This window comes from Pimephales promelas, chromosome 5 (assembly GCF_988280905.1).
Source record: "Pimephales promelas chromosome 5, fPimPro1.hap1.1, whole genome shotgun sequence".
NCBI lineage: Eukaryota > Metazoa > Chordata > Actinopteri > Cypriniformes > Leuciscidae > Pimephales > Pimephales promelas.
In genome coordinates, this window is record NC_142773.1 from 11,134,728 (window position 1) to 11,146,987 (window position 12,260).

The 12,260-nt window shown below is 37.5% G+C and overlaps 1 non-coding gene across 1 annotated transcript in view; it reads left to right on the top strand.

The window, feature by feature from the left end:
• Positions 1–3,532, top strand: part of LOC120485757 (uncharacterized) — a 4,164-nt gene extending 632 nt beyond the window's left edge. The window contains exons 3-12 of the transcript XR_016168490.1: positions 16–248; positions 354–532; positions 668–761; positions 840–1,184; positions 1,289–1,406; positions 1,489–1,580; positions 1,693–1,807; positions 1,901–2,182; positions 2,332–2,493; positions 3,128–3,532. This is a non-coding gene — a transcript (uncharacterized LOC120485757). The remainder of the gene's footprint in view (positions 1–15; positions 249–353; positions 533–667; positions 762–839; positions 1,185–1,288; positions 1,407–1,488; positions 1,581–1,692; positions 1,808–1,900; positions 2,183–2,331; positions 2,494–3,127) is intronic.
• The last annotated feature ends 8,728 nt before the right edge of the window (positions 3,533–12,260 follow it).

The following is a 12,260-nucleotide window of genomic DNA, read 5'->3' on the forward strand; positions in this document are numbered from 1 at the left end:
TTTTGATATTTCCAGGACGACATGATCTAAGCATGCCCGAGTTAATTTGTGAGGCATGCCAAGCCACTTGGACTTCTGGAGTCGCTGACCTAAACAGAAGTGACTACTGGCCTGCAACCCTTCAATTTGCCACAGTTCCAGCCACAGATGTCTTTTTTTCATTTGAAGAAATGAAGATGGCGGCACCAGGACTGTCCTGCCAAGCATTTTTAAGAATGCTGAATCAGCGAACTGTCCGCTTTGGTCGTGTGACTACTTAATTTTGATATTTGTTGAGTTGTGGTTTGATAAACTGTTTGATGCTAATTTATTTGTTGTACATTATTAGCTGTTGGTTTCCTTGTTTTTAATAGACTGGCAAGATCTCAGCAGACAGTTTTCTGAAAAGTTGTTTTGAGTGGGAGGCTGTGCGATTTGAGTTGGACAATATGTGCAAGGAAGAACCCTTTAACTGTCCTGCGTGCACCCCTGAAATGCTTGCAGTTTCAGTTGATGGAAACCGCAAGCATTATCGTTTCAAGAATGCTGCTAGGTACTCCAAACTGTGTATCACATTGTTTGTATTAATAGGAAAACATAACTCTTTAATGTGTGAACCAAGAAATCTCAGATTATAAGTTATCATAAGTTGTTATCCATCACCAATTGTTGTTTTTTATTTTTTTAGATCTGAGGAACAGGCCATCTTTGAAGACGTCTTCATTGCCAAGGATGAAGACGTGAAAAGATTTGTGGACCACATTCACAACACAACCAAACATGTAAAATTTTGTAAAACCTCTTTCCGAAGAGTTTGTTTATGAGAGTCTTATTTTCATCCACCATTTTTCTTATTGTAGGTCAGTGGAAGAGGTGTTTGTGGAGGTGAGTGGTCAGCAGCCAGAGAGACCTCACAAAGATCTTCCAGCAAGGTAGACGAGGAGGGATTGGAGCTTGCGGTGTGTCGGCACGGTGTCCTGCTCTCTGCCTTAAATATGAATAGGGGGGAAATTTTTGCCTATCCCCTGTACCTGCAAGAAAAGCTGGCCAGTAGGCAAATCACTTTTTTTTGCATGGATGTGACCTGCAAATATTGGCCCTACCTCCAAAGAGTTGCGAAAAGCTGTCCAGAGCTCCAGCACCTTCTGAACATGAAGCCTTTCCTTTCGGTATTTCATGCCAAAGCCCATGATTTTAAATGTGAGGTAAGGAAATGTTGCTATATGATATAATTGTATTATCTAAATCTAGAAACATGTTTTTTTTTTTTTTTTTTATTGTTTTTTTTATTATTATTATTCTTAACCAGGTGAAATGGAGTGGGGCATATCAGGATGGGGCTGGTCTAACACTGGGGGAGGAGGTGGAACAGTGCAATGCCTTCCTCTCTAGGATTGCAGTGACCACAAAACATATGTCAAAGGCAGGTAAGGTGACATACTGCACTAGGTACATCCTTATATACTAATTTGGAGGAATATGGTAACATCTTATTTTCTGTCTTTGCAGGACGCACAGACATGCTCACTCTCATGGCCATGCGCTGGAATCAGCAAAAGGTTAACAATTTGGCAATCTCACTGACCCGCCGATATCAAAAGGTCATGACATCAGTAGAATTAATTTTAGATGTTCAGTATTGCATGTTAGCAGTGTATGAAGCTGTGCATCGAACATTTGGTTCTTGTTTCTAACTACTGTTTGTTATTGTAGACCACAAAATCTCTGCAAAGCCAGTTACAAAACCTAGAGACCATGAAAGCCCAATTGACAGTGACAGCGAGCCAATTGGAAGACTGGGTGAATGATGTAAAGGATTGGGCTGACTGTAAGGAAATGATTACTTGTAATACATTTAGTCACAAATAATTGTAATTGTTACTGGTATTGTAAAGTGCAAACCACACCTATTTCTTCTCAGCAGCAACAACAGCAACAACAACTACGAATGATGCTGATGCCCTGGCCAGCAGAATTGAGGTGCTGGTAGCCAGTATCAAGAGACGTTCCCAGCGTCTCTAATATAAAGATAACGATGGCAACAAAGGTCGAGCCAGAATCCGCCGCAAGATCAGGGAGGAGAAGGGAATCCTGACATCTGTTGTGGAGAAATACAACAGAATGGTTCCAATCACAGAAACTCTTTGCCTAGACACCATTTTGTCTGGTGAGACAGCTTGGCCATGGCAGCTCCCACACAGTGGTATGTACACTAGACTGTTGACTGCTACTGACAAATCTGATACATAATGACTTCAAATGTTATTCTGCAACCCCATACTATTTTAGAGGGTCTTTGAAGGTTGATGTTTAAAACTAATGATTTGTTTATTTATCATAAATGCATTCCAGACTCTGTCGATCTAAGGACAAAGAGAAGAGCTTTTGACATCATCATGTCAGTAAGGAGGCTTGAGGAGGAGCAGAAGATTCTTGTTGCAGAGATGGACCACCATTGGAAATCTCTCTCAGCTCGTTCTGATACCCTCAGAGAGCTGTCCTGCTTATTTTCAAGTGAGACACTCTATATTATGTATTTGTAATAAATTACATAACCATAGTAGCCTGGGAAAACCCATACAACTTCCGGCAAATTTAGATTTGCTCTGAAAGTTAGTCTGGCAAAGAGCTCATTCAAGCTCATTTCCAATCCGTCGAAATCGCGGCACCAATCAGAAACGTTGGGGCGGGTTTTACACGATGACAACAGCGCTAGGATTTTGAAGCAGATTTTGTAGCCTACATTATAAAGTTGGGTGCCGCCGTCAAATCACTCGTTCGAATCAGCTATCGTGTCTGTTTTAAGCGCTTCGAACGTTTCCTTTGTGTTAAAAACTGAGCAAAGAACAACACTCGGAGATGTTTCTCCGCCGCTCTGCATACGTCATCTCCTTCATCACTCTGATTGGTTTTAGGTCTATCCGCGATGTCCGTTGGTGACGCCCCTCTGGAAATGATTTGTCTATGATGCTTTGCCAGACCATAACTCAATTATGAATGAATGGTCTGGTTTCAACCAGGCTATAGCCATAGGGTTGCACCGACAAAAGATTGCTATTAGGGGGCCCTAATAAATAAACACACAACAATGATGACTGTTTATAACGTTTCTAAGGCTGGTATTATATTCTTGTGTTCCTCTTTTAAGATTCGCAATGTGATCTAAGTGGAGAGGGTTTGAAAGGTCTGCACAGCATCATCCTCAGAAAGCGGCATCAAATCAGAGAAATGAAGGTGCAAGCAAGAGACTGTTACCTCCAAGTTTTGTCTGGAGCAGAGAACATCAGCTTTTTGGACAATGCATCATCTGATGAGTACGACAGTGACGATGACATTTCTGATGATGGACTGTAATCTACAAGACTGTAACACCTTTCAGACTTGGACAATAGCCTTAACTATGAATATAAAGCATGTAATAAAATCTGCTATTTATCACCATATAAATAAAACCAAAGTGTAACCTCTTCTTTCACATACATAGAAATGTGTACATGCATGCCTCTTAAACCAGTCAGTGGTGGAATGTAATTGCATTAATTAAAGTACTGTACTGTGAGGTATAGTAACTTTCATTAGTTGAACTGTAGGGTGCTGTATAACAATTGGCTTTATGCCCAGCTGCACTACTTCCTGAACTTCAGCCAGCTCCTTATTTCCTGTCTGCCATTACTGGCCAAATTGATTAATTCAGGTGTGTCTGATTATTGTTGCCGTGACTACTGAGGTCAAGCACACCTGAATTAATCAATTTGGCTAATAATGGCAGACAGGAAACAAGGAGCTGACTGATATTCAGGAAGTAGTGCACCTGTGCATAAAGCCAATTGAAACCTGTTTAGTGACATGGAAGAAGCAGATTATGAGGAGGAAAACCATAATGATGAGGAGGAATAATCATTATTATGATCACTACAGATCATTTGTTAGACAATAGATAAAAAAAAAAATTAAGAACAGAATCCAAAACACGCAGTTACCAAAAAGAAATGTATCGCAACTAAGTAATTTTGTTTTTGCAATTACGTTAAAAAGTATAATAATGACAAGGTGAATAAATTGTGTACTGTAAGCACTGCAAGTATAGAATTGTACTGAATATAGGTTAATGCTTCCTTTTACAGTACTGTACTTACAGTTTACTTACCTAGAAAGTACTGGCTAATATAAGGTAAGTACATGGGCTAGTGGTAGGTTCAGGGTTAGAACATAGTTATTACCCAGTGATTGTATTTACTATAATTAGTATATAGTATGTACATGGGTAACGGGAATGTAAAATGCATATTGTTACCGAATATTATATAGTATTGAATGTCTTCAGCACTGTTTTGCATACTGTGAAAATACAGTAAAAGACAACTGCAAAAGACAAAAAGGTTACCGTGAAAAAAGCCTAAATCAAAAGCATGTTACAGTTTTTACCAACTGCCTACACACAAAATCTTTTCATGTCACATGATTTTTGAAACCTCTCACTCAAAGTGCAAAACTATATGACCCACTGATCTATAAAACTATAAAACCATAAAACTATAAAACCCACTGATCATGAAATGCTTCGAGCGACTGGTTCTGACCCATATAAAAGACACTGTTAACATCACTGTGGACCCCCATCAGTATGCCTATAGAAGGAACCGGTCTGTGTCTGACGCAGTGTCAACTGTCGTCCACTCTGCTCTTACCCACTTGGAGAACAGGGACTCTTATGTCAGGCTGATTTTCCTAGACTTTACATCTGCCTTTAACACCATCATCCCACAGTCATTAATCAACAAACTGGTACTGCTGGGACTTAGACCATCTCTGTGCAATTGGGTCCTGGACTTTTTGACAAACAGGCCACAGTCGGTTAAGATCCACAACACCTTATCCTCCACCCTTATACTTAACACAGGCTCCCCACAAGGATGCGTCCTGAGTCCTTTGTTGTATACGCTTCTTACATATGATTGCTCTGCAACACGTCTGAGCAATCACATTGTGAAGTTTGCAGATGACACGGCGGTGATTGGACTAATATCCAACAATGACGAGTCAGCGTATAGGCAGGAGGTGGAGGAACTCGTGGTTTGGTGTAGAGAAAATAATCTCCGCATCAACGTGGGAAAGACTAAAGAGATGGTTGTGGACTTTAGGAAGAGAGGTCAAATCCTACCTCCCCCCCTCTATATTGAGGGAGTAGCTGTAGAGACGGTGACCAACTTTATATCTGGGCCTGTACATTTCCAATGACCTCACATGGCACACCAACACAGCCAGCATTATTAAGAAAGCTCATCAACGGTTGTACTATTTAAGGAGGTTAAAGCAGGCCGGTCTCAACCCTGCTATTCTGACCTGTTTTTACCGGTGTGTGGTGGAGAGCACACTGTCATTTTCCATCACGGCCTAATATGGAAACTGCTCTGCAGCCGACAAGAAGGCGCTGCAGCGAGTAGTTAAGTCTGCTAGGAGAATAACAACAAATGACAGCCTTCCTTCCCTAGATGAGATCTATGTCAACAGGTGCAGAGGCAGGGCATCGGACATTATGAAGGACTCCACTCACCCAGCGCATAAACTGTTTACCATCCTCCCCTCTGGCAGAAGGCTGCGTAGCCTTAGAGCAAGAACCACAAGACTGAAGTGCAGCTTCTTTCCAGAGGCAGTGAGGCTTATGAACTCCTCAGTTTAGGTTCCTCTTGCCCTCTGCTTGCCTATAGCTGCTACTGCACATGACACTTTTATGATGATTATAGTCAGATGGGTTATAGTTCTTGATTGTTTTTATGGTTAGGATATTTTAATGTAATATATATAATCCATTTTATACGTTTTATTGGGGTTTATCTGAGGATTGAATTGTTATTTATTCTGTATTACGCTGCCGGACCTGGGAAACGAATTTCATTCCTTCATGTCTAACATGTTTGAATGACAATAAAGTAAACTAACTAACTAACTAATAAAGTAAACTAACTATATGCCAAATCTTCAAACCATATGTTATTTCTCAGCTTTTGACTCAGTTTTCAATTGCATAAAACACTTTTTTTTTCAAAACACTACACACAATTCTCTTAAAAATAAGATAGCTACACAAGATAGCTAAAACACAAAGACACAACCAATCAAAATGCTACACTTAGTTATTCACCAGGTCACACACACACTCCTCACATGTGCAAACATTACACACACTCCTCACATGTGCAAACATTGCTTATGTACATGTTTATAGTTTTGTTGTATGCTATGTATACAATAGTAATGTTTGGCCTAATATATAATTTCTGTTTCTACATTGCATTGGTGTTTACGTGTACTTGTTACCCCTCTCAGCAGATTACTCTCACTGTAGAACATTGTATTGAAATGTAGATATAAGCCTATGAAAGACCAAAGAGCTTTAGATTTAGAACAGCAGTGTTTACATGGTATATTCAAAAGTGTATTATTATACGTTTTGAAAAACGTGTGTAAACAGAAATGTACACTCAGAAGAATTATTGCAAAATCATGGTCAGTGAGAGAGTGATTCTGCCTCAGCATCATGTCTTCATGTTGGTCCGGCCGGAAGACCTTGGCCACATCACAGACAATGTCATCTCAGGCAAAAGGAAAATCGCTAAAGCAGATCCAGCCTTTAAAACATTCTCCACACCTTGCTCTGCTCTTTCTCATCCTCCTCCTCTTCCTCTTTGTTCACCACCTATTTCACATACTCTCCCTCTTATATTGTTACCATCCATTGTTTGTATCAACATTCAGTGCAACATTTTAAATCAATTTTGGAACTCTGAACTGACTTGTATAATGAATTGGTGCAATTGGTTTGATCTCATCAATTAGAAATAAGTGAACAATTTTGAGTTGTTGTCTGTAAACGGGGTTAGTGTTTTAGCAATTCTGAAAAGTCTATTTTAAAACATTTGTAAAATATTACTGTATTTTTGTGTTACGAGTGCAGATCAAAAACCAAACACAAGCATATATAAATATAGAAAAGGTGGGGAAAAAAATAATGTGCAGATATAAATGTGACTCAATACAGTTTGTTGTCCATGATGAAGAGAGTAGCTTTATCCGCTCTTCCTCCCTCAGGGGTCCCGTAGCACCCCTGGAAAAGCAAAAAAAAAAAAAAAAAACCCTAAAAAAAAAAAAACACTCTGCAAAGTCTGCAAATGCAAAGTCTGATAAGCGTATAGAAGTGAAAATTGGTAGGACAATTATTTTTGTTATGTTTAATACATAATGTTGAACAGAGATGTCTGGCATACATGGAAAGGTGTTACAAAATCATTTTAAAAAGTGCTCACAGTGAAATACAACATTTTAGTCTGAATCTCAAATATGTCGAAGAGATTAGCTTAATTAACATATTTAGATGTACTTTTGTTCATTAAAGATTGTATTTATTTAATTCCATAACAAAACGTTTTAAAACTATATTACCCATGAGCCTCTATCGTTGTGTCACTGGGACGGGCGCTGTAAATTGTAGTTCATTGAAGTGTGTAGTTACACTACAAGGTTAGGGTTAGGATCTCGGTAAAGGTGTAATATCTTTTAATATAGCAATACCTCATTGTTAACTGGTAGTATTATTGACGTCATAACGACAGCAAAACATAGTTTGCGATATGGAGCGTTTTTTATTCTGACATAAACGTTAGTCCAACCACAGCTTGTCCTGCTGGCGCCATGGAAACGTCAAAACTACGTCACACTTGGCCATTTGGTGGTTCTTCCGACTTTTGATGTACACAAATCCAGGATATTTATTTATTTTGTTGTTATTTTTCATTGAAAGAAATACGACTTAATTTCCATGATTATTTATGTATAATGTATTATTGTATAACGTAATAATAATATATGAGCGATCTTACAAAAATACAAACTCTTGATAGTTATTATAGCATTGCAGTATTTGTTTTGAACAGATGTAAATAAATCTATTAATCAAATTCAAAAGGGACTAACAAAACCCCCTTCAATGGAAACTATATATAATCTAATAAGTAAATTGAAGCCATCATGTTCACCATGAATGCCCACTACCTTGTAGTTCACCTTAGTTTTTCATGTGATGTGCCAAAATATATGAAGACGTTTCTTTAACCCCTTCCCTCTGAAGAACACATTGCCCCCAATATATATATATATATATATACACACACACACACACATTTAGTTTTACATTATTTTGCTGTGAATAAATGCAAGGCAAATATAAATAGGTAATTACAATAATAACAATTATGATTATAAATGTTAAAGGAATTAATATCTAATATTGTAATTGAATATTTCAAACACCACTACATTTAAGTGACATTTTAATATATTAAGGAGTATTCTGTTGTTTACCAAACAAATAGATAAAGTAGACTTACCTATACTAAAAAAAAAATTAAAAAAATTAATAATTCCTTTGGGAATTCCATTATGTCAAACTCCCAACTGCACTAATTTTCTCCCTTATGATCTGTGCAGTTCATGAAAAAGGTTGTTTTTTAAACACCATTAAGCAAGTAAACACAAAAGAGACTGGATATTTTGCAAAAAACTTTAATGAACAAAAGCAAGAAAAAAAAATAAAAAGAATACAAAAAGAAGAAAAAATCTGCTTGAGTCCAGTTGACTAGGCTCACGACACATCATGCTGAAAGCTGGTTGGGATGTGGGGAATTAGGCATAAAATGTGCGAATTCACTGGCAGGCTCCCACGTATCATCCCAAGTTTTGCCACTGTAAAATATCATAAGTGCAAAAAAAATTCATTAGAACACAGAGAAAACAAATCTAAATCACTGTTGGGTTCAATTTAGATAGTTCATCAAAATGTAAAAGTGTTTCAGATGCTGAAAGATTAATTTATGTATGCATGATAATACTTTTGTAATGCATTACAGAGTGGATGTCCTTGCAGGCTCAATAAATAAGCTAGTTCAGAGCTAGAGCTAGCCACTAGAGTACTCACTAGAAACAGAAACCATGATAATTATAATAATAATTTTTACATGTATATAGCACTTACATGATCACATCAGGACCATTTTATTGTCCATACATTGGCTGTCTGTCAGCCACTTTTAGAACTATATTAATTACTTTAGAAAGTACTGAATGTTTCAGCTCCTTGTTACCTACAATCCATTGTGTTAATCACACAATTCCGCCCATTCTCAAAAGCGTAAATATCCAACGCACATGGCACCCTTTAACGTCTAATGAGACGCTTCGGTTAATGGTTAAGTTTAGGTATGGTGTGGGGTAAGGGTTAGACCACTAGGGGGCGCCATCTGCCCAAATATATCTGCGTCTCATTTCACGTTAAAGGGTGCCATGTGTGTTGGATATTTACGCTTTTGCAAAAGCGTCCTATATGGCGCTTTGGGATGAGAACGCGTTGCAATTCCAGGATATAAAAAAATAGAATATTCTAAATAAAAACAAGGAGGTAGATCATTCTCCCCTTGGTCTTAAAAATGATGGAATAGTCTTACGAGCATTTCAAATTCAGATATTTGTCTTAAGTCTGTACTAAGAGAGTGTGTCTGAATTTGGAATGCTCGGAAGACTATTCCATAATTTTTTCATCATTGGAATGCTTGTCCTAAAGGTTACTACCTCCCTAGGACCTACCTGAGGGATCTAGCACTTCTAAATGCCTCTACCTCATTGCTATTTGCTTCTGAGTACTGATAATCGACCTCACTCCAGTTTTTCAAAAGGCTACCTCGGAGGATGATTTACTGATGGGAACAACTACAGACCAGTGAGTTTTCTCTTGTCACAGAAAACACTGACATGAACTTCAACGCTGCTTGCAAGACACCAGAACTTTGCCTACATCATATTAATCATGGAATAGACTAATTTGCATTGCAACATGGAATTGAATAATTAATAAAACATGACTTACCACACAGTGCATGGCAACAGTGGACTTTCAATTCAGCTTTCCCCTACACACAAACATGAATAATAATAATTTTAACTGTTTAAGCAATCACGGAATAGGACATAACATGTTGTATTATCTTTGAAAGGTCCAAATCATTAATTTAGAAAACTAAGCAGCCTAACAGAACACATTTTACCTCATTTATCCGTTCCCCATTTATTCGATCAAACTGGAAAACCTTCTGCCTACTACATTTTCGGCAACCTGAAATGATGAAAAGACAAGGAAAGTTTATTTAGCCATGATGCCATGATTTGTAGCGGAATCTGTCCAAATTTATAATTTCACATGCGAGGTGATATGCAGTCCTTTCCATTTAGGTCAAAGTAAATTCATCCCTGTTTTTGCTAATCAAACAAAAATACAGGACTGGTTTCCCAAAAGTCCTCTTAAAGGTTCTTGTGCACCAACTCCGTAATTCACGTCCGAAATTTTCGCACATTACAAAATAAATACAACAAATAAATGTTTAGTCAATCACGTTTACACACTGCCTATGAAACTTTCATCTGTTATAAAAAAAAAAAAGGTTTTTGGATCATTAGCAAGAATTTTGAATGGTGTTTTGACAATTCAGAGCCACCGAATGATGAATACGTAAAAACGATAATTTACGAATTTATGATAATTTACTCACCCCCATGTCATCCAAGATGTCCATGTCGGTCTTTCTTCAGTCGAAAAGAAATCAAGGTTTTTGATGAAAACATTCCAGGATTTTCTCCATATAATGGACTTCAATGGGAACCAAACAGTTCAAGGTCGAAAAGACACTTTCAGTGCAAACTGTTCAAAGGGCTTTAAACGACACCAGACGATGAATAAGGGTCTTATCTAGTGAAACTATTGGTCATTTAATAAATAAATAAAAAAGTTTAAGTTTTATAAGCTCAAATGGTCGCCTTGCTCTGGTCTGTGATGAGCGTTCGTGACTCTCCTGTTCGAACTCGTTCATCAAAATGAACGAATCTTTTTTCGAGAACGAGTCAAAATGAACGAGTCATTTTTGAAATGACCGATTGTTTCGCTTGATAAGACCCTTATTTATCGTCTGGAGTCGTTTAAAGCCCTTTGAACAGTTTGCACTGAAACTGTCATTTGGACCTTGAACCGTTTGGACCCCATTAAAGTCCATTATATGGAGAAAAATACAGGAATGATTTCATCAAAAACCTTAATTTCTTTTTGACTGAAGAAAGAAAGACATGGACATCTTGGATGACATAGGGGGTGAGTAAATTATCAGCAAAAAAAAATTTAAAAGTGAACTACTCCTTTAATACTTCACAGAGAACACAACTTATAGTTACGCTCTAGCACAATTTGTAGGTAAAAAAGGATTTTTCCATGTATGAAATAAGACTATGTTAGCAAAGGCCAGGTCACATTGGTATATATGTCTGATATGCAATGTGTGAAAAACACAAGCTTTCAGCTTCACTTCAGGTTACACTAACTTATGAAATATTAACACTTTTACTTACTGCAATACGGGCAGAATCAATTATACGCCCAGCATTATAAGCACAGATTCCCCCCACTGGCTATCCAGTGACACCACTTTTTCTTGGATTTTTTTTTTGGTGGACAGGCTTGCAAAACAAACATTGCAAGTTTTCCTGTTTGCCTGATTGGGAGTCTGGCAAGAAGGGCAGGGCCTGAATTTGGGCCTTGTCATGACTTGACAACAAATATACACAAAAACAAACAACACAGAAAGAGAAAGAGAGAGAGAGAGAGAAAGAAAGAAACAGACAGACGTGGCTCTTAAAAGTGCCTTTATTGTGTGTTTCTGTGTGTGTATGTGTCGTGTGGGATAAAGAGCAGGCAAAATTGAAGGACCTGATGAGAGAGAAAAAAGCAAATCAGAATTGAACACCTTAATTGTACAACAGTATTCTTCTATTTGCCAGATTGGATAGTTTTCCAGCCAATTTGTTGGTTTTAGGTCGCACTAAGTGTGATAAAAAGGGCATAAAATTAATTTATATTATTTATTATACATTTGTTTGAGTGTTAATTATATAATTTTGCGTGGATTTTAAACAAATAGGCTGTAAAACAAACCAATCTGGCAACACCGTTCTTCATCTGAACATTTATAATGTTGAATAACAGTTGTGTGCTAATGTAATACTGAAAACCTTAAAATCTCCACTAGTATTGCCTTACATGATTATTTCATAGGATTATATGCAACAAAATTTGACAAAAACTTTAATTCAATTAACTTTGCTGGCCTGCACATTTGGTGCAGCATCAAGCTATATTTTCATATTGTCTCTTTCCATCATTTACTGTCAAAATAAATTGCCACCTTACA